Below are 22,545 nucleotides of genomic sequence, written 5' to 3'. Positions count from 1 at the left end.
GATTCAGTTCCAACTCAATCAACGGAGTAGAATGGACCATCTAAAAAAGGTACCCCAAAGTGGGTGACAAAGACACTTGAAAGTGTTCATCCTAATGAAGCTGGAAAGACAGGAACCAAAAATTCAAACTGGCAAAATGGAGGTTTTGTAGATGACTCTAATTCACCTGTTTATATGGATGTTTCTTATGATTGTGAATTAAACGTGTCTACAGATTTTGAACCAACTTCCTTCAAAGAAGCTGCTTCTCATGATGAATGGAAAGAAGAAATGCAAAAGGAGTATGATGCCCTCATAAAGAACGACAATTGGAAGCTGGTTGATCCTACATTAGGAACCAAACCAATTGGCTGCAAGTGGGTCTACAAGAACAAGTATAAAGTTGATGGCTCACTTTACAAGCACAAAGCTAGGCTTGTGGCAAAAGGTTTTGCACAAAAGGAAGAGGTCGATTATGAGGAGACTTTTGCCCCCACAGCAAAATGGGCTACCATCCGGACACACTTTACACTAGCAGCTTAGAACGGTTGGAAAGTCCATCAAATGGATCTAAAAACTGCTTTCTTGAATGGAGATCTAAAAGAGAATGTTTTTATGTCCCAGCCTGAAGGATTTTTTGTGAAAGGACATGAACATAAAGTATGCAAACTTGTGAATTCCTTGTATGGCCTCAAACAAGCACCGCGAACCTGGTATGAAAAACTAACTGAGCATCTTCTGAAACTCAATTGCAAACATTTTGATCTTGATAATGCAACTTTATTTGTCAAGAAAGTTGGCAAAACAGTTGTATATCTTGTGGTATATGTAGATGATCTTTTGATGACAGGGAACAATGAAAGCTACATTGCATCCATAAATAAGGAATTGGGGAAAAGTTTTGAAATGACTGAATTGGGCTATCTTCATTACTATGGCATGAAGTAACATAACATCCAAAGTCCATATTTCTTTCTCAAAATAAATACATTGGAGATCTGTTGAACAGGTTTGGCATGAAAGAGTGCAATCCTCTTACTACTCCAATGGAACAAAACATAAAGCTCACATCTATTGAAGGAAAGGAATTTGAGGATGCAACAAAGTATAGACAACTTGTAGGAAGTCTCAACTACCTAACTACTACCAGACCAGACATTTCATTTACTGTTGGAATCCTCTCCAGGTTTATGAAAAAGCCTTGTGAGGGACATTGTTCTGCTGTAAAAAGAGTTCTAAGGTACTTGAAGGGAACTCAAGACTTTGGAATCAAGTATACATAGGTGGATGACTTCAGCTTGATTGGATACTTTAATTCAGACTTCGATTGAGACAAAGAAACTGGGGTATCTACTTCAGGATATGCCATGAGTCTTGGATCAGGAGTTGTCTCCTAGAGATCACACAAACAATCAGTTCCAGTAGATTCCACAACAGAAGCAGAATATGTGGTAGCAGCTGAAGCAACAAAAGAAATTGTGTGGCTCAAGAAAATTCTTGAAGATTTGCAGGTAAAACAAGTACAATCAACTCCACTCATGATTGACAATACCTCTGCAATAAAGTTGGCCAAGAACCCAAAGTTCCATGATCGAACGAAGCACATCAATACTAAATATCATTTGATTCGACATCATGTTGAGGCCAAAACAATCCATCTCCGTCATTGTTCCACAAATGAGCAAATTGCAGACATCTTCACCAAAGCGCTTAGAAGAGAAAAGCTTGAACGATTTAGTATGATGCTTGGACTCACCAACATCCCTTCAGATTAAGGGGGGGAATGTTGACACCTAATCCTCATGATTGGGTGAATTTATGTAAATAATTAAATTAGAAATGTGAACAGTCATCGGGAGATGAACTGAACAGTCCCTCCCTGTTGTATAAGTAGTGTGACCCATTCAATTAAAAACACCATGGATCAATACCCATTGTAAAGAGAAGTCGTAATCTATAAATGCAAACATAAACAACTGAAATTGTGGTTGAAACTATGCATACGTGAAGAGAGTGAGTGCTCAATAGAGAATAACTAAAACCAATGAGACTAAAAGAGTTATAGAAAAATATTAGTATGAAATTTCTTGGAAGGTTTACCAAAAATATCTCACTTAACTCACTAGTGAAACTGACCCTAACAACAATTTGGGGTTTCTTACGCTTCATATCTGCAATAATAAAACTAGAAAAAATTGCAAAAAACAACATATGCGATCAAAAACAACAAACAAAAATATATATCCAATGTAATAAACCAAATGGAAAAGGATTTTCAAAGTGAATAATAAATATTTATTGATAAAAACTGGTGAAAGAGATCTACAAAAGGGTTTACAAATCCCCCTCCCTCAGATGGGTCCTTTGAAGTCCTTGATGCTTCAACAATCAATTCTCTCTCTCAATGTGTGAAAAACCAAAAACAACCGGTAGAACTCAAGTGGTATCTCAAGTGCAAGAAGATGGTAATGGATATGATGATAATTATCATGGTGAAGAATTTATGGAAAACCCTCCTATTTATAACAAAGTATTAAGTTAACCTTATAAATGGAGAATAATAAAATAATATTGACCAAATCAGGATCTAACTGTTAGGAATAATTTATTATATTTTTTGGAGAGGGAAAAGATATTCAAAATGGTCAAATATCTTTACTTAGAAATAATTAACAAATAAAATTATTTATTAATTATTTCACAAGGATTAAGAATGGCGCGAAATTGAAATAATTATTAAATAATGATTTAACAATTATTCCAATAATAGAACTAGAGAATAATAAATAAATAGGCATTTATTTAATTATTCTTAGGGGATTTAGTCAAATGTGACAAGGGGTAGTTATCAAACAATGACTTGATAGTTATTCATAGATAAAATTAAATAAATAATGTTTTATCTAATTGTTCTCATGGGTTTTTTTAATTTTAATCGGTGAATAATTTAATAAAAATGGTTTACTAAATTATTTTCCATGGTGAAAGTGATTTTACTATGGCAAAATTAATCCTACATGGTGTAATTCGATCCACCTAGTTAGAAATGGCTAGGTGGTCATTTTTTGGTGATAACAGATTCCCCCCCAATGTATGAGTGTTAGGAGCAAATCATACAACCGAAATACATTGTAGGTTACACTTCCAAGAGACACCAAAGGGGAGTCAGAGAAAGAGAGAGAGACATCTAAAGAAATGCACGGAAGGACAAAAATGGAGGGGGTGAGACCTACTAAACCGATAGAAGTATCCTTTTATGTTGGATTACATGATCTCAAATGAGGCGAGGGATACATACCCATACCCGCCGAGATAACTGAGTACAAATAATAATGGTGATCCTAGCAATGTGGGACTGAAATAAAAAGTACATGATACATGATATGTTGGCATCAATGAACCTGTTGATGCCTCGAAAATCGCTGCAACAACATTGGGGAAACCACCCAGTCCGGACCTTAATACAGCTCCTTTTCCATTTGGAATAGTGGCTCCGACTGGGGATAATGAGACTAGTTTCCCAAAAATATAGATAAACGGGATGGATGAGTGACTTATAGACTAGGCTAGCGATAAGCGAATAACTAAAACTATCAGTAAGAATATAATAACTATGATCTACCCCGGGGACTTATTGATTTCTAAAGCGTAGCGTTTGATGGTCTCTGCTTAAAGACAGGCATATAGATGACTCCATCTCTAAGACATAGATATTAAATCATTCAAGACTGCTGAGCATAAATAGTTAAGCAAAGCGATAACAGCGGAATTACCACACTTTATCATTTATATCATTGTTACATGCATGATTAAGGAAAAGGCATATCATAAAACATCCAATAGTGGAATGAGATAAAGATTTGCTGTTACAACGCACACATGTATTCAACAATAGCAAGAATAATTACATAACAATTCATATATAACAGGAATGAACTCAGACGTAGATAGAAATACCATATGAGCTGATTAACACTCCCAAATATCAATCGCTATGTTGTAGTTCTTCCTTCAACGCAAAAACATCCCCAACAAAAGACAATAGTGCGCAATTGCATAAAGAAGCTTCCTCGTCAAATTAAGAACGATTGGTCGAGTTTCATAAAAGAATATCGGCTGAAGCACAGTAGTGCAAACTTCAGTCTTTAAGTCTATTACAAAATTTTACGACCCTTTCTAAAAACATGAAAGGGTCTATAAATACTAAATTAATCTAAATATCTAAGAAACTGAAATGCTATTAAGTTGGTATCAATAAATATTCATCCTATCTTCCTCAGCGATCTGGCAATCGGCGGCATGATTCATCAGGTAGGCTCTTTGCCTTTAAACCTGAGCTGACTTATCGCTAGCATTGGCTCTACTTCAGGCGGTTTGTTGAGGCACGAACTGAGCTGGGCAACATATGTGGCATCTTGAATATCGGGAATTATACACCCGAGTGCATCTGTTAAACACTTGAGGGCAGACCTTTGTGTGTGTGGCTTGATCAGAAAGAGCCAATATGCATCGAAAGTCAAAGTATTAACCCAAGCGATTAACCTCCCCTTCTCCTCTAAGTCAGGATAACTTGTTTGCTCAATCATATTTGCTGTTGTTATGCTTCCAGGTGTACACTGAGAGATCATGTTCGCCAAGTAGAGGGTGTTATTGACTAGATCAACCAGATTGCTGGTAGTTAATTTACATCTTGAAGCCACCCTTTCTGCTTTCATCACTTGAGTGTGCCATTCCGTGAAGAGTATGTCCTTGTATGTTTCTTGGATTCTGGGCAAATTCGCTGCTTTTCCCACATCAGAATCTTGCCAATCAAGATATGCGGTTATGATTTCCTCAGCTTGGTCTAAATCATTCCTGGCCTTCTCTACCTGCTGACATACGGATGTAGTTAGCTCGCACAATGGTTCTGCCTCAGTGAGTTGATGACATAGGAGCCTAATCTGCGATATTAATGCACTGTTTATTTGCGATGCCTCTGCTCTGAAATCCTCCACTTTTTGGGTGCCCTTTATGATTTCGAGCTGTGATGATAATTGAGCTATTTGCTCGTCTTTCGCTTTCATCATTAGCTCATTCGCTGTCCTTAACTGTGCCAATGCCTCCGATAATTCCTTTTGTTTTTGGATCGCGCTTTGGTCGATCCTTTGCCTCTCTGTTTGCAATTGCTGGGTTAATAAATTGTTCGTTTGCTGTTGTGCCAGCAACTGCTCTTCTGCTTGCGCTGCCTTCTGCTTTGCCTCGGTCAATTCTGCCTGTAGTGCAAAAATTTCTTGGTCTTTAGTCTTCAGTAGAAGACTTACCTCCGATGCCTTGTCAATAGTCGCTGCAGAATAGGCTCCTGCATACTGTGACAGCTTTGTTAGGTCATCGGAGGGGTCCAATTCCTCCTTCCATACTACATTACCTGTGACTGTTTGCTCTGGAAAGATAGAAGGTTGATCAGTCCTTCGTCTTTTCCTTGATCGCTTTACAACTGCTCTGTGCCTTAGGCTGTAGAAAACATCCAGGGGAGGAATATCTTCCACCTGGGGAATGATTTGATCGGAAGGGTCTTTAGGAATTACCTCAACATCCTTAGAAATGGGTGGGCCGCTGGTTCCACTTAGAACCTGAGGAGAAGTGATGTCCTGTGTGTCATTTGTTTTGGAGGTGTCCGTATCTTTGGAACATTCCATTCCACTGATAATAGAGTCAAATTGCTTCCACTGCTGGAGCAATTCGGGATCAATGGTGGTTTGTTTCTGCTTCTCGGCTTGGGACTCGCTCCGCTCTTTTTCCTGCTCTTTCCTTTGCTGCTCCTCTTGTTCTCTCCTCTGTTTTTCTTCTTGTTCCCTTTTCTGCCTATCTGCCTGTTCTTTTTTCTGTTTCTCCTCTTGTTCCCTTTTCTGCCGTTCCTCTAACTCTTTCTTCTTTCTTTCCTCTTGTTCTATTTGTGCTCTCTGCTGCTTTTCTGCCTACTCTTTCTTTTGCCTTTCCACTTGTTCTTTCCTCTGTCTTTACACTTGTTCTTTCCTCTGTCTTTCCTCCTGTTCTTTTTTCTGATCTTTTGTTATAACAGGAGGCTGACTTGACTGTTGCCGACCAGGCTCGCTTGAAGATGTCGCTGGGGTTGTTGCCAGTAAATCTAGAGGCAGAGTTTGCAACCTCTGCTCTCTAAGTTTATTGAACTCAGTTAACCCTTAATCATTATATTTCATCCTAGCGAGTTCTCTAGCCTGACCTATTGATTCGGAGGCAACGAACAAGTCGTCAAACATATCTTCTTGCTGCTCAAATTTTGTCAATTTGGCCTGTTCTAATGCAGTATAGGCAACTTTCTTTGGATCATATAGCCTATTTGGGATAGTGGCCAGAGTTAAGGATTGAATCTTTGTGGCTTCCTTTTCTGCATGTTTGAGATCATGCAGAGTATAGACACCAATTCTCAAGGGAAAAGAGGGCCAGCCCCTCTTCTTTTCTTTCTTGAGAGTCTGTGTAGTACTTTCAGCTATAATCTGATAGGCGATTTCTCTTGCTAGCAGTTTATCTGGAATATACAAAGGGAGAACATGCGGATTGGCTTGGCTGTCGAAAAATCTAATGTAGGTAAATCTCTCTTCTCTAAACCAACTTGCTACCGCTGGTAAATCAAAGGAAGCTAGATAGGAGATCTTGGGAATGGGCTTATCAAAAATAGAATAATGAATGGGAACCATAAAGCCATTGCAGATTTGGTACAGATGGTGCTTGTAAGAAGACTTCCACAATTTCTGGTGGTATATATGAATGGGTGAGGGGTCTTGCGCAGTCCACCTCCAACCGAGGACGGGAAATTCAGAATTGAAACATAATGTATCTAAAATATATGCACTTTAATAAAATGGGGGAATTTTTCTTTCAGTGACAATAGACTTAGCTCTAAAGTCATGAACAGCTACGGCTAGCTTATCAGAGAGAATAGTGGCCCAATCCATAATTATGTTGTTTACTGCTGCCTCCATTAGAGGAACCATCTCTATGGTAAAGTTAGCAGAGTCATGTAATCCCCATAGCCTACACATCATTATCCCCGCATAGCAATAGGGAGAAGCCAAAGAATCGACTGAGTACTTACCGGAAGACTCGTGCTTGTGTTTGGCTGGATTTTGCCTCCAATCCCGGATGGGTTCGGATTCTACTTCATTATCGCTTGCAAACTTTTCCAGGAACGTCTTGTTATACACCTTCTCTGGCTTGGGCAAATGATACATTTGCCTTAGATGATCTGCCTTGAACGATCCAAAAATCCTCCCATCTCTGGTGCTAAAAGTTCTGTCGAGGATTGGAATTTCTTCAATTTCCCATCGCACGACATCTGTGTAGGGGAGAATCTGTTCTCTAGCCGCTATCCTGTGAAGGAAAGAGTCAGCCAAATCCTTGAGAGTGCAATCAGACTTCCGGAGTAAGTCCACACTGGCTTCTGTCACTGTTTTCACTGGTTGTTCGGCTTCTAGCAGATTGTAAGTGCCTTGCCATGTAGCTCTGGTAAGACCCGTGCATGTAGTATCCGATATTAAACCCTTCTTTTTATCTGCGGCAGCTTGTCCCGCACCTGGTTTAGCAGAGGAACCCACGGTCTTCTTAGATTTATTTCCCATCTTGCTCAAGCTTCTCTCAAAAGATGAATTCTGCGTAAAGGCAAGAAAAATCGTAACATAGAAATATAATAATGAGGATCTATGGTGGGAGAGATATATCAATCGAAGCGTGCCGAGAGATTAACTCTCAAAAATGGCTGTGGATCCAATCAATGAGAAGATATTACAGATATATTAAATGACCGTTTAAGGCCTGCTACTCCTTAAATGCTTATTACACCATTATCCGGTTGAATGACTCTCTTAAGCGTGCTATGGATATTTTGGCGGTTGAGTGCAGGTGATCGTTAATCGAAGGGGCAAAACTTTAAATACGAATACATCACCTTATCCCTTCATTTAACGGCTTTTTCGAAATCTGCGCTCTATCACGATCGGATATCAGTAATACTTTAGATTTTCAAGTTATGTGTTTTGAAATGCCGGTCGCCGATAGCGATATCGCATCGCTTTAGGAGAATAGGTGTTATATAATCATATGCATAGTATCCTCCCGACCGCCGAATGCGACATCGCATCGGATTAGCTTGAGGAAGTATAATAATGTGCATTTAGAGTACAGTGCCGATTTCCCAATCGCCGATATCGCATCGCATCGGGGGTAAGACCTGGGTGCCTTATTATTGTACATGGAATGTTGCCGACTGCCGATTGCAAAATGAATCGGATCGGGGTAAATGACTTAAGATGCTTTGACCGCATGCGAAGTATCGTCGATAGCCGATCGCCGATATCGCATCACGTCGGAGCTTATGTTATATACGCTTTTAAGATGTGTATGGAGTATTGCCGATTGCCGATAGCGAAATCGCATCGGCGGAGACCAATGTGCCACTTATATGTGTTTTCCATGTCATTGCGATATGCGATCTTGCGATCGCTTTATCGCAATAATAAAAGATTGTTTTATTTGTTGAAAAATGGTTGTTCGAAAGGCTTTAAATAAATGAGCTCATTTGATTATCGGACCTTTTTGAATAATAGAAGTATTGATACCAATTAAACTTTTAAAGGGACCCATTTCATATGTTAACCTTTATAAATAAAAATGATATGAAATGGGGGGTTGTTGTAGAGCACAACAGAACTATAAAATAATATAATGAATCCCGTATACATGATGCGCCTAGAAAGACATAGGCCAAGACTGAATACAATAACATCTAAGTACATGAGACATAATTCCCCTCAAGATGACATGGTGAGGGGGGATCGCATGATCCAGGTGGATTTTTGTGGCCACCCATCTATCCCACCTAGATCCCCACAACTGTCTCTTTCAGTTTTTCAGTTTCCTTAATTGTAGCACAATTTACTATTTTTAGCAGTTTTTCGGGTCCTGAACTTCCAGAGCTGTTTTGAGGCCCTAAACGACATTTTTTTGGGAAATTTGGGAGCATCATGGGTCCTTTGACCAATGTTTCTATTCCCAAAGTTGTAATACTCAGATAGATATTTCTAATGAGATATTGTGTGTGCCAAACGAAGATCGTATGCCAAAGTTATGACCCTGGGAAGTTGATGTACCAATTTACCCAAATGGGGCCCACAGTTTGGAATTTCATCTTCTAGGGTTAGTTTTTTGGATGTTTAGGTTTTTCCATTGTTTCTCAACAATAAATAGGCCTTTGAGCCTCATTATAACGGAGTTCAGAGGCATGTAGCCACCACATCTCTTCTCAGAGATAAGCTACCATCGCCCTAGCTTGTTTATTTCCATTTATGTTTGTAAGCATATTTCAGTATTTTACATTAATGAAATGAAACATTATTTCTGCTGCATCTCTGTATTTGTGGTTATATCTATAATTTGTTGTGTTACTGTTTAAATTCAGATCATTGCAACCAAAGAATCCCTGCTGAAGAAGAAAGGCCTTTGAAGATATGAATGGATCATATGAAGGAGACATGCATGTTGTGTGCACTACAGGCGACCAAAACTGAACCCATCCCCTTTGCGGAACTGCATCTGAGGCTGGATCAACATCTGTGGGCATTCAGGCATGTGAGGGGATACCTAAAGGGTCACCCCCTTATGAGGTCTAGAACATCTCAAATGCACACGAGAATCACTAGGACAATCGTCTGGACCACTGAACCATCAAGTGTATGATTCTCAATCGTACGATAATGAGTTGGAGTCGAGCATGTGAGAAATAACTAAGTCAAAATGCAATGATGATTCCCTTTGGTTAATCTGAGGCCCTAAACAAATATGAAAGATAGAACCAAGGCACATAGCCCTCTAAACCACACTTCTGGAATAAATGTGCTAAAGTCGATAGAAGAGGACCCGCTAGAGTTAAGGCCATAAGGAAACCTTAACAAAGGCGTGAAGTATCATAGAAAATTGACTAATGGACTGTCACCAGGGATGATGATGGAAGGAAACAAAATGAGTGGTTGCATGATGAGTAGAAGTTCCTAAATCCACAAAGCTCTTATTCACCTCCATAAATGTTTGTTTTTCTTTATGCAAGTAAAATTTAGTATCTTTGTGAGCAGCCATGTGCACCCATGTATTGTCTTTTGGTTGTTTCCCTGTAGATTTATCTTCCTCGGTAGCTATACCTCTTCACGTAACTATATTAACACTTGGGCCATCCTTGCCTCGTTTTGACCTCATCATCTGGATGTCTTGAGGGACGTTGATTCTTCTTCTCCTACATCTTTGCGATGAGTATAGGACAATCTTCTATTATGTGGTAAAACTATCGACAATACTTACAAGAGGGGTGTGTCGAGTTATGACAATCTCACGCATAGTGGCCTGGTTCCCCATAATTGTAACAAATAAAATGTTTGTGACCTCTTCCATCTCCCCCCCTCATACTCTTCCTCATCCCTAGAATCCTCCATGTGTTGCAGGTGTGCCTTGATCCTTTTGTGGATGTGTCTCGACCTGTACCCTATATGTCAGAGTTATATCCATCATTAACTCATAGTTTCATCAATTGCATTCATCATGGCCTACATAGTTACAAAAATTGTAGAATAGTTGTTGGGGATTCTGTACGAACTTCTGTAACAAATGGAAATTTTCAGTTGAGTGTTTTCATGTTATTTGGTAGATAACACACCATGGAATTACACCGTTACTTGACTCAATGGAAGTTTCTGGCTTCAGGGGGTTCGATCCCCCCCTAGTTAGATACTTCTGATATATCAGGCAATTATCCTTGTCATGACTATTTCCTTTACACTTTAAGCACCACACTTCAGAATGGGTTTCATTTTTTACCTCTTTTCCCTTTTTGAGATCCTATAACTCCATATGCAGGCTATCCAATTACGTCTGAATCTGGTGCACTCCTAGATTCGTATCCTCAATAGGTGAAGCCTCAAACTTCATAGCAATTTCCAGCACTTCAACTTGTGATCCAAGCTTCTATTGTGACAATGGTAATCTCAAATGATGAAACAACATAGCAATATACCAATCCTTATGTTGTTGTCCGAAATATGTGGATTAGCCTACTGTAGCAGACATTTTAGCCTTTGATCAATATCCCATGTAGATTCACTCACCTTCTTCTTAATTTACTTGACCTTAGTCACATACCAGGCTTGATACTTTGGCTTTCTAAATTCATTATTCAGCACATCTTTTGTGTATTTCAATGATGCATCTGGATTAGTCATACTCTACTTAATATACTAACTCAGCGCCCTATCTTGCAATGTTGTGACCAGTTGCACTTTCTTCATATCATCATCTATTATCTGCTGTGACTTCCATATAGCATCTGCTATAAACCATAATTGGTCAGGGTCTTTTGTCCCCATACCCCTGAATATAGCCATCTTCATAGTGTTGGCCATACTAAATAGCGGAGGTGGAGGTGGAGGTGGAGGCATAGCTGTGTGAGGTGGAGTGGATGGATGTGGAATTCCCACAGAACCCTGATCTATCGGCTATGACACACCTCTGGGTGTCTCCAGACTATTACTTTCTTCGTCGCTATCAGATGCTCCCAGCAGAGGACGATACTCAACAATTGTATCTAGATCTTTTCTAAACTATTTCCCACTTGACATAGCTCTCGTCGAGCCTCTTCTAAACATCTATTTAGTGACATAACCGATTTCTCACACAATATCATTTTAATCCAAGTTTTCATAGACTTCAGATACTTACCTCTTGGTCCTTCAAAAAGTCGGCATTCAACTTCTCTATAAATAGCAGACGTATCAATCGCAAACTCAGTAATAAATAAACCCAAAATATTTTCGATCTAGTAATTGACAGTCTTCACAACCTTGTATTTTGATCCTTCTAGGAACTTCACTAATTCTGGAGTCCACAAAATAGGGTTATCCAGCTTCCAGGTAGGTTGACCATCCACTAATTTAGCCCACTATTCGTATAATTCAAATGGAAAAGCGAAAAATAAAACTTTTTCTTCCTCTCTATACAGATATCTTTGAAACCACTCTTCTTTCGACAAATGCGGATTCCTATTTTCTTGATATGAAAACTCATGCAACTTCATATCTATTCACTTTTCAATCTCCTTATTTGTTGGTTTCCATGGACCCCACATCACACATCCCTCAGTTAGATCCTGATCCCGACAACAGAACCATTTTTTGGCTTGATGGGGTTTGGACCTAGGTTCAGAGTTAGTTGCACTAACCAAAAAACCCTACACTAACGTCCCTTTCGGAAAGAACCTACGTAGTTTTTGGATTATTAGGGCTTGACCCAAGTTCAAAAGTGTTTTAGCCAAACAGATCCCGAAACTACCAGCCCTTTTGGCAATAGTCTATGGTGCACGGACTGAGATCTCTCCTGAGGTAGTATGGGAGGGTGTTGGAACCAGGTTTCTGCACCCTAGGAATGTCTTGATGAAGTCTAGGAAGTTCACAAACTGATCCCATGTGCTCCCACTGCCCCATGTAGATGTCTGACCTTCGCATAGCTTTATAAGGAGCGCAAAGAGGCGGGGTCTAGATCTTTATCCTTACAGTGTTATTATTATAGATCTGGCTTAGTTTTGTGGGCCTAGTAATCTTATCAATCATTCAAAAGTCACAACAAGTGAGCGCAACCATAAACAGTAAAGAGATGCATAAAAATACAACAGAAGCATAAACACACAAATCTATAAGCAGATGCACAATATTTCAAAACCAACTTAACTTTTATTAACTTATGTTCTGTTACAATCCCACTCCTCCCTACGCACTCAGCTGTAGGGGTCCACGCACACAGTTGCGGACTCTACTAGACCTCTACGCACACTGCTGCAGAGCCTCTTTATACTACTTCGACCCAAGACTCAGACTTATAGACTCAGAGAAAATATCGCATTAAAAAACCCATATCACTATAGATCAAGACTCAACCAAAAAATACCTTCTACACTTAGAGCCTAGCTCTATTTATACATTCCCATGGTCCGTAGACCATGGGTAGGCTGACACATCTTTTATTAAATTACAATATTCTTAGGGTGGACTACCCTAGACTCTTGCACTTCGCACCCACATTTTGCGGGGTCTTTACCTTACATTGACTCAAAAACTCAGGCTTTAAGCCCCAAAAATTCACTATGGGGGCTCCACTGCCCAACAGGCCCCCAACATAATCAATGTGACTCATCCTGAGTCACTTGGCTGGTATGCTGATCTTTGCATGGATTTCATCCAACAACTTCTACACTTCGCTTACAGCAGAAATGAACTCCTCCACTGTCTGTTGTATCAGTTAGGCGTGGCTCTCTGATGCATCATCATCAATGGCACCTTCTTGCCTTAGCCCAGATGCATTCTACATCTGTGCCAACTTTTCCTCGATTGTGATAGTGACCAGGAAAGCTTCCTCTAGATAAGGTTGAATGCATGCTTTTAGCATTGCTTCTTTCTGGCGCGCAACATCCACCTGTTCCTTGATAGCCTGGGCCTCCTTCATTCTAGTAAGGCATTGAGTAAGGGAAACCATTTGTGTGGTCCCTCTGATATTGTCATATGTATGTTGTAGTTGCCATGCTTCTACGTCCAACTGCTATATGGTTGGATCTTCCTGCAATGAAGTGAGAGTGAGGAGGGACTGATCCAACAATCCTGTGTAGTCATGTACCATGTGCTCTATCACTTCCAACCCTGATTGAATGGTGTAGTGGCACTGCTCTCTGACTTCTGGGGGTGTAAAGGGTTGCGCCTTCAGCCGCAGCTCAACAATCTGCAAGTTCAATTCCAACTGGACTTTCGTGACCTCCTCTTGGGCCCTATGGAATCCCGTCACCATGTGATGAATCTTTTTGGCTGCTAGGAGTTCCACTAGCACAACTAGTTCTAGCATGCTGCTATAGGCCTCCTCCATGACCTATTCCAATCCTTGGTTGTGCACAACCAAGTTGTCGCGTTGTAGACTGATTTTCTCCAGATTTCCATTTTGCTCCAGTAAGACCTGGAGGGCGTGACCTTCCTTGGCACAGAGCTTAGCAGTTACCCCATTCTATAGCTGGTATAGGGTCTCTCTGGGAAGGGAAGCCAAATTCAACCCATAGCCCTTTATCGTGGCCCCATCGTCCTCGGTTGCTACCAGAACTGCGCCTTCTCGTAATCCAATGGTGCGGGCCATGTGGGAGCGCATCAGCTGAGTATCGTTGGATGGCCCTGCTGCGCTATGTGGTGAAATAACTCCTAGGAATTGCACTTGTAATGCCTACATCTGCTCTCTATGTGTCCCCAACACAGTCATCTGCTCCATGATTAATTCCTCCAAGGCATCTGTTGGCTTTGATGACTTTATCCTTTTCTGTGGTGTTGCTTTCTCCTATATGTGTGACCTCTTGAGTTGAGTCAGGACAGGGTCCATGCATACCTCTGGCTGATCTTCCCTGTCTGGCTCCATGGACATTTCCCTGCCTTCCTAGGTCTCTTCAGTGGTCATGGTTGTGGTTTGTGTCGTCTTCTCTATTGTTGCTGCCTCTACCGCCTTTTACTGTGTGGTTGCTTCCTGTTCATGACACTTTCTCTCTGCCAGCTTCGCGATGCGCAGCTTGGTCTCCCTCTTCCTCTGTTGTGTTGCAATCTTTTCCAGTTCTACCAAGTCTAGGGCACACCACTCCGGAGACCATGATGCCATCACTTCGAAGATTGCATCATCTGTGGCAATTAACGACAACTTTACCCATGCTCAGGTTGGATCCTTGTGCACCTGGTTATACAGGTTATGCATATCCACCTTGAATTCTATTGCACTTTGTAAACTGTTATATACTGTCAAGGACAAGTGCAGCATACATTTGATCCATGTTTGTAAGCTCGCCTCTACGAATTCATAAAACACTTTTATCTCGTGAATCCTCATCGCGTCTTTCATTGCCCAAAGCAAGGTGTACCTTAGGGCATCTGGTAGGTTCCTCGCAATGGTGGGAAACTGGTTGTCTGTCGACAACTCCTTGGCAACCAACGGGATGGATAAGAGAACCACACATATTGGAAGGTCTTACCCTGCTCATGGGCTTCCCTACAATTTGTCAAAAATTCATCGCAGAGAAACTGCGCCCAGTTGAGCTAGACCCCCTCTGCGCATTGCTCTGCCAATGAAATTACAGATTCTGGTACCTCATCTAAGCGGAATTTCCTCATTAGCTTGCCAGCTAACATCTAGGTGGCTACACATAACCCTTTGCCCTTGATTCTTTCTATTACATACCCTCACTTCCTCTTCTCCAGCTTATATTTGCCCTTCATCGCTTCTGCGAGGGCCAAGTCACCACTTTTTCTTGCTATGATTGTGGGATTGTTTCCTTTGATGGGTAGCTGAGAAATCTAGTGAATTAAGTCAGCCGTGATGGGAATCGACTCCTCCAGCTAGAGATAGCCATCATGTACTAGACAGAGTAGCTGTTGGATGACAAAAATTGTGATGGGTGCGCGGTGGTAGTGGGGTATCCACCGCAGATGTAGTAGCCCAGCCTTCTCCACACAGTGTAACCATTTCTATTGCAATAAATGATCTGCAGCCTGCTATGGGAAATTTTCACTGTCCATGAGGTTCCAGTCTTCGAACTTTATATTAGGCACCCATCCCAGCAGCGGACTGTCAAATCTTATTTCGTCCAGAAGAAGCAGGGTCTAGAGTGCACTCTTCGTGGCCTCCAGGTCCTTTGGTATCTTAGCTATCCCTTTCCACGAGGGGATGTAGGGGGGTAACTTTATTGTTGAATGTACTTGGGAGACATTCTCCACCTCATTGTCTTGTGCCTTAATTTGGGTGATCAAGGCTTGCAAATATTCCTCCTCCTCCTTTGTTTCAATGGTGATAGCTTTGCCCTTCTCCATCTTTGACAATTTAGTAACTCGTGGGTTCCGTGGTGATATCCAGACTGGCCCCATTGGTTTCTAGTTTTTCTACAGTCGCAGTGTGCATGGGGACTTTGGAACCTCTGGTGAAACGACTGCCTCTCTAGGCTCCTCCTGGGTCACACAGGGCTTTGGGGTTACTTCCACGAATCGCATTCTGGTTCTCGCAGCTGTCATTGTTTCTACACTGGATTTGCTTGGTTGCGTACTCATGGGTGGCAAGGTAGCTTGGTGCTCAATGCTCTGTACTAGCTCAAATCTCAAACAACCAAGTGTTGCCTCAAGGCTACCCCAAAGGATTTTATAGTAACGTTTGAATTTGAATTCGCCCATTCCCTCCACTTCTGAGTCATTAATACCTTCTTGGCAGCAGATCATCTCGAATCTAGCTCTTAATTCTTGTCTTAATGGCCCATCGTCCACTCCTTTCTGCCTATAATTAGACCTCTTGTCATGAATAGTGACATCAATGGTCACTTCCTAGCCTACCCGTGTAGCAGTGCGGCCCCTTATGCACGACCACGATCCCTATGACATACTAGCCCAGTGCGGAACCTCTTTTCTTCGCAGCTCTCCTATAGACTCATTTATAGTCTCGCACCTTCTTTCAACTGCTTGGAGTGCTAAGACTGTGCTTCCTATAGATATTCAGGTGGTCGCACCCTCGGTGCGAGGCTTCACTTTTCCTGCTAGTCCGGGCTGCGGGCACCCTTCAAATACCCTTGCGTCCAGTAGTGCGTCACGTTCTTCTTTGTATGGCACAATCCCTTGTTTAGTAAGGTGCGGTCACAACCATGATAGCAGGGTCACAACTCTTTCTAATGTAGTAGTAGGGCTGGCTATACTTGGTCCCATCATGTGTAGTTTATCACGGCCCGCTTGCATGACTTCAGCTTCTTGTTCGCTAATTTCTTCATCTAATGTCACGCTTTTATTTCTGAGCCGTGCCCACTCTTCATCCAGTTCATGAAGTTTCAAGCTCCCTCGTCGAATGGCTTCCTATAACTGCCTAATCCTTTTACCCAGGTCCTCGCGTCCTGTCCCTACTATGGGAGCTATGGTCTGGAGATTCTTCTCTATCCTCCTAGTTTCATCTCTTCTTGTCATTGTTGGGGTCATTTCTGCACTTCAGTTTTTTCTTATGGTCCTATAGGCCCATTGGAATGCTGGCATGCGCAAGCCCCAGTTGGTTTGTCTCATTTGGTGAACTTTGTTCATGATTTCGTATAGCTTTTTGAATGCTCTCTCATGGACTGTTTGTGGAATGTGTTGCCTTCCCTACTACTGTGTCAGGTTCTGATTTTCGATCCTTAGTCTAGGAGGTGTTTGCACAACAAACGTCTGCACCCATCAACACAAGTGGGTGCAGAAACTGCTTCATCCTGGCTGCCTGGCTCGCATTCATCGTTGGTGACTTCCAAATCGTACGTGCATTTGTCTGCTACATTTGCACCAATTTCAAATATTGTTTTGGTGTGTATTCCACCATCGCGCAGGTGTTGCGTGCAACGCCCATTCTAGTGCACGATACCGCTACTATTTTGGTACTGCCCTTTCAAATTTGTTTAAGAATTCATCCATGCCTCTCTCCCCATTATATGTTGGTAGTTTCGTGTCTTCGGTCATCACGCACCGTAGTGATCTAATCATCAAGTTGCAGTTCAGTGTTGTTACTTTGTGCAACTGGTTCTGCCAACATTCTATTTCTTCATCTGAATTTGAAGTACAGGAACTATCGTGCTCCCATGAGATTCTCCCATCTATAGTCGGGTTCACCCAATCCTGATCTTGTGTTGTTATCTAGTAAATGCAATCCAGCTCATCGTCGTTGTCATCATCGTGCACAGGTTCAGTGTAGCGCACTCCTTCGGCTGGATCTAGCGAAACTACTACGCGTAGGGAATTTTTCTTAAAAATCATCTTCTTCTTCTTCAGGTTGATGACTCCATTCATATCCGTGGCCCAGTCTATTCCTAGCAAGACAGGGTAAGGGTTGTTGTCATCAACAATCTCTATTACCTCAAAGTTCGTCTGTGTGCTTGCACCTTTGATGTCCACTGTTACCCCTTGCAACCTTCCCATGGGCAAGATCTTTTGTTGGTTCACCATCCGTAATTGAATAGGGGACCACTATAATGCAGTCCTGCCCATGCGTTCCCATGTCTACTTTGGTAATACATTCACGTCTGAACCCAGGTCTAGGATTACCTGATCCATTTCATATTCGCCATTCTGCGTCGTTAATCTTATCTCCCTCCTAGTGTGCAATGTATGCTTTCCTAGTTTCCAGACTATGCGCAGTTCCCCTAACCCTACGCACATAGTTATCAACTCCTGTAGTCCTTTAACTGCCTTATTATCACACAACAATTTCATGCATGTCTCTAAAAAGGTAGTTAGCATAGAAGGATCCATCCCTATCTCTGGTTGATCCTTACTACCTGAAGTAGAGGCCCCCGCGTAGCTCTTCTTAGCTTCCATAAATGTCTCCTTGTGTGTTCCAAGTCAAACTCAAGTTCCTTTGTAGGAGCCTTGCGAACCCATGTATCTTCCTTGGGCTACTTCCCCTTGTCTTTCCCTATGGTTGCGCCACTTCTGAGCATCATGTTCATGTTGGAGTCTTCTTTACATGGTTCAGACCTCATTATTTGGATATTCTGAGTCGAAATAGGCTGTAGTACCCCTTTCTCATGCATCTGTGTGATCATCATAGGACAATCTATCATTTCATGATCAAACTGCTCACAATACGAACAAGATATTTTCGTTGGGTTGGTACAATTGCCAGCGTAGTGCCTTGGTCCTCCGCAATTGTAATAGATTAATTGTTTGTGGCCCCTTCCTGGCCCCATTCCTCCTTGTCCTTGACCTCGCCCTTGGAATCCAGCACGTGCCATCCCTGCGACTGGATCAAGGCCTCACATTTTCATCTGCATTCTATATGCTGGGGTCCTCTCCATCATTAACTCATAGTTGCAACAAGTATGCTCGTCGTGGCCCACTGATCTATAGAAATTGAAAAACAACAGTTGGGGGGTCTGTGTATACTTCTACAACAAATGAAAGTTGTTCGTCGTGTGCTTTCCTCCCACCTGAAAAATCGCACACCAGAGTGCGGGTGCCATACTTGGCCCTACCTGTGCCTCTAGTCTCAATGGCATTGGCCCCCTCTTGCCAAGTAGTTCGTGAATACTGGACAATGATCCTTATCGTGGCCCTGACCTTTACATTTTATGCACCACATTTCCTCACGCACCTCTAGCCACGGTGCCCTATCCTGCATCAAACTTTGCATCTCCAAGCATAGATTTGTAGTTGCAGGTGGATTTGTTGGACTCCCAACCCCAGATCTTGTATCCGTGTTTCATGCAACCTCATTGCCATTTCCAACGCTTCATCCTGGGTTGAGAGCTTCTGTTGTGATAGCATCGTCCTCAGGTGTGGTGTCAAAGACTCCACAAACCACGCGTGGTGCTACGCATCTGTTAGCATCATATTAGCCTTGCGGATCATACTCTTTAGTCTCTGATCCAGATCCCAAGCAGTCTCACCTGGAAGCATCGCGATCTCTTTAAATCCAATGATTGACTGTGTCTCTGACTTCGGTCGGCTAAATTATCTATTCATCACATTCTGGATCTCCGCTATTCCTTCATTTGGGTGATCATTCGAGTGCTTGATATACCAAATCAACGCACGATCTTGTAGTGTGCTCACCAATGTCGCCTTCTTAATGTTGTCATCCTTGATCACTTGTGCTTCCTACATTGCTCTTACCACAAACTAGAACTGGTCCGGATCCTAATTCCCTACTCCTCTAAATACAGGTAGCTTGATTGTGCTTGCCATGCTGAACTGTGGGGGTGGTGGAGGTGGGGTGGGTGAAGATGGAGGTGAAATAGGTGAAGCGAGTGAAGGCGTAAGTGGAGGTGATAACTATGGAATGCACTTCCTTATCAAACTGACCACACTTCTCAGGGAAAGCCGAGCACGCTCTTCCTCTCTCACTCACGGAGGTGAAATTAAAGGACTATTCCCTAACCCTTCGATCCCTTTGTAGATATTTCCACTCCACATCATTCCAATCATTAATGTATTCGCATAACCTGCTTCTCACATAACAACATCTTAATCCAGGTATTCAAGGATTTGATGTACCTACCTCACAGTCCCCTAAAAATGTGTCATTCTGCTTTGCTATAGCTCATGGTTGTGTCTATTGTGAACTCAGTGATAAACCCCCCTGTTAGACTCTGTCTTATATTAGAGATTGATTCTTCTTCAAAACAGGGTTTTGAAGAAGAAATCATTAATGTTGCTTTTCAAATTATGTAATTTATCTTCAGCTCTTCTTAAGACAGCAGCAAACTTCAAAACTCCTACCTGCACAAACACAATTTCAAAGCATCATTTATATATATTTTGTGGAAAGCAGGTATATTTTGTTTGTCTTTATGGTGTTACAGCTCCATTGCAGTTGGATGACAGTGAAGAGATTCATGTGTGGAGCAAGAAGATTGCGAGATGCCATTGTTCTTGGATTTCAATTACAGAGGATTCCTGGACGTGATATTAGCATTCCAGAATGGTATACACATGCAGAAAATGAGCTTGGACTTCGTTCTGTGACGCCTGGTGAAGAGAGAAATGAATGTGTTGTGACTTCTACCAAGGAACTATATTGAGGAGTTCGACATTCTCCATGGAGACATACGTGGCTTTCCAGACACAGCTGCTTTCTTGAAGAGTTTGGCAAGTTTGGACATTGATTTCAATTCAAAAGAGGGGAAGGATTTAGACCTGTGGTGCAGATTGTCTCATTTGGTTCAGAACTGAGCAATCGAGCTCCAACGTTTGACATGGATTTAGCAGATTTCTTGGATGCAAATGACCCTATTACCTATGAGAAAGCACGGAAATATTTTTCACAGGACCCATCCCAGAAATGGGCTGCATATGTTGCGGGAACAATTCTTGTTTTAATTTGTGAGCTGGGTGCGCAGTTCAATGATAGTATCAGCATACTGGTCTCTTCAGGGGTACCCGATGGAAAAAGTGTGTCATCTTCTGCTGCTTTAGAGGTTGCTACAATGTCTGCAATTGCTGCTGCACATGGATTGAACATTCCGCCAAGGGAGTTGGCTCTACTTTGTCAAAAGGTGGAAAATCATATTGTTGGAGCGCCTTGTGGTGTAATGGACCAAATGACCGCAGCATGTGGCGAAGCTAATAAACTTTTAGCTATGGTGTGCCCTGTCGGTCTGTTTTGCATGGTTCGGTGCAACATTTTTTTGGGGCGTAGACAAGCTTGTCTTGCAAATTCTCATGCCATTTCTTCATAATCACCTCATGTAATTAGTATAATATTTTTATTCCAGTCAAATTCAGATTTAAATTGTGGTGTTCTTCTACAATGTAGACAACTACTGTGGACTGACGCCACTGGTGACCATAATAGCAAAACCAGAGAGGCAAGATAGCAGGATGAGGACGACGATGATCATATGTTGTCAATATTCAGGGATGTTTTTCATTATGTCAAGTGTGGCTGTGCAGGGGAAAATTTTCCAACTTCAGTGTTTCCTTGCATCGTTGGTAGACCAATGTTGTGATATGAAGAGTCATTGGTAGATGAAACATTAAAGGACATTGTTATAGGAGAAGCATGTGCAGATCTTCGCAATCAGCTTGATATCACCTATCCTGTTAACAACGGAATCATCCAAAATTGGGAGGATATGGGCTACATTTGGGATCATGCATTTTACAATGAGTTGAAGATAGATCCGTCAGAGTGTAAAATTTTATTGACAGATCCACCTCTCAAATCCTTCAAAGAACCGTGAAAAAATGATTGAGACTATGTTTGAGAAGTACAACTTTGCGAGTGTCTTTATCCAAATTCAAGCTGTTCTGACATTGTATGCCCAAGGGCTATTGACTGGTCTTGTTGTAGACTCTGGAGATGGTGTGACCCATGTGGTGCCTGTCGTTGATGGCTATTCCTTTCCACATCTCACAAAACATATGAATATAGCTGGACGTCACATTACCTCTTATCTTTTGGATCTTCTTCTTCGCCGTGGGTATGCATTAAATAGAACTGCAGATTTTGAGACTGTCAGGGAAGTAAAGGAGCAACTCTGCTATGTAAGTTATGACTACAAGCGAGAGTACCAGTTAGGATTCGAAACAACTATCCTGGTTAAGAACTATATGTTGCCAGACGGAAGGGTGATAAAAGCCGGCACTGAACGCTTTCAAGCACCTGAAGCTCTATTCACACCAATTCCACAAAGCTTCTTGTTCGGAATGACATGGTGAGGTGGAACATCAACAAAATTATCATATATTAATCCCTATTTCCTTATTGTTGCATAGGAGCTCACAGATGTTGAAGGAGATGGTATGGCGGATATGGTGTTTCGCTGTATTCAGGAAATGGACATAGACAAGCGTATGTCTCTGTACCAACATATTGTTCTTAGTGGAGGAAGTACAATGTATCCTGGTTTGCCAAGTCGCTTGGAGAGAGAAATACATGATCGCTATCTTCAGGTAGCATTGAAGGGAACCGGAAATATATCAAATGTGTTTATGTTTATAATAAAATTGATGTTGTCGGTATTGATGA

General features: G+C 41.7%; 1 pseudogene; it reads left to right on the top strand.

Moving 5' to 3' along the window:
* Nucleotides 1-21,415: 21,415 nt before the first annotated feature.
* On the top strand, nucleotides 21,416-22,235 carry LOC149233528 (actin-related protein 2 pseudogene; annotated as a pseudogene).
* Nucleotides 22,236-22,545: the final 310 nt, after the last annotated feature.

The sequence above is a fragment of the Pinus tabuliformis genome, chromosome J (genome assembly GCF_031772625.1).
Source record: "Pinus tabuliformis cultivar Carrire ecotype Pingquan chromosome J, CPIR1, whole genome shotgun sequence".
NCBI classification, from domain to species: domain Eukaryota; kingdom Viridiplantae; phylum Streptophyta; class Pinopsida; order Pinales; family Pinaceae; genus Pinus; species Pinus tabuliformis.
This window is presented reverse-complemented; position numbering and strand designations above follow the sequence as displayed.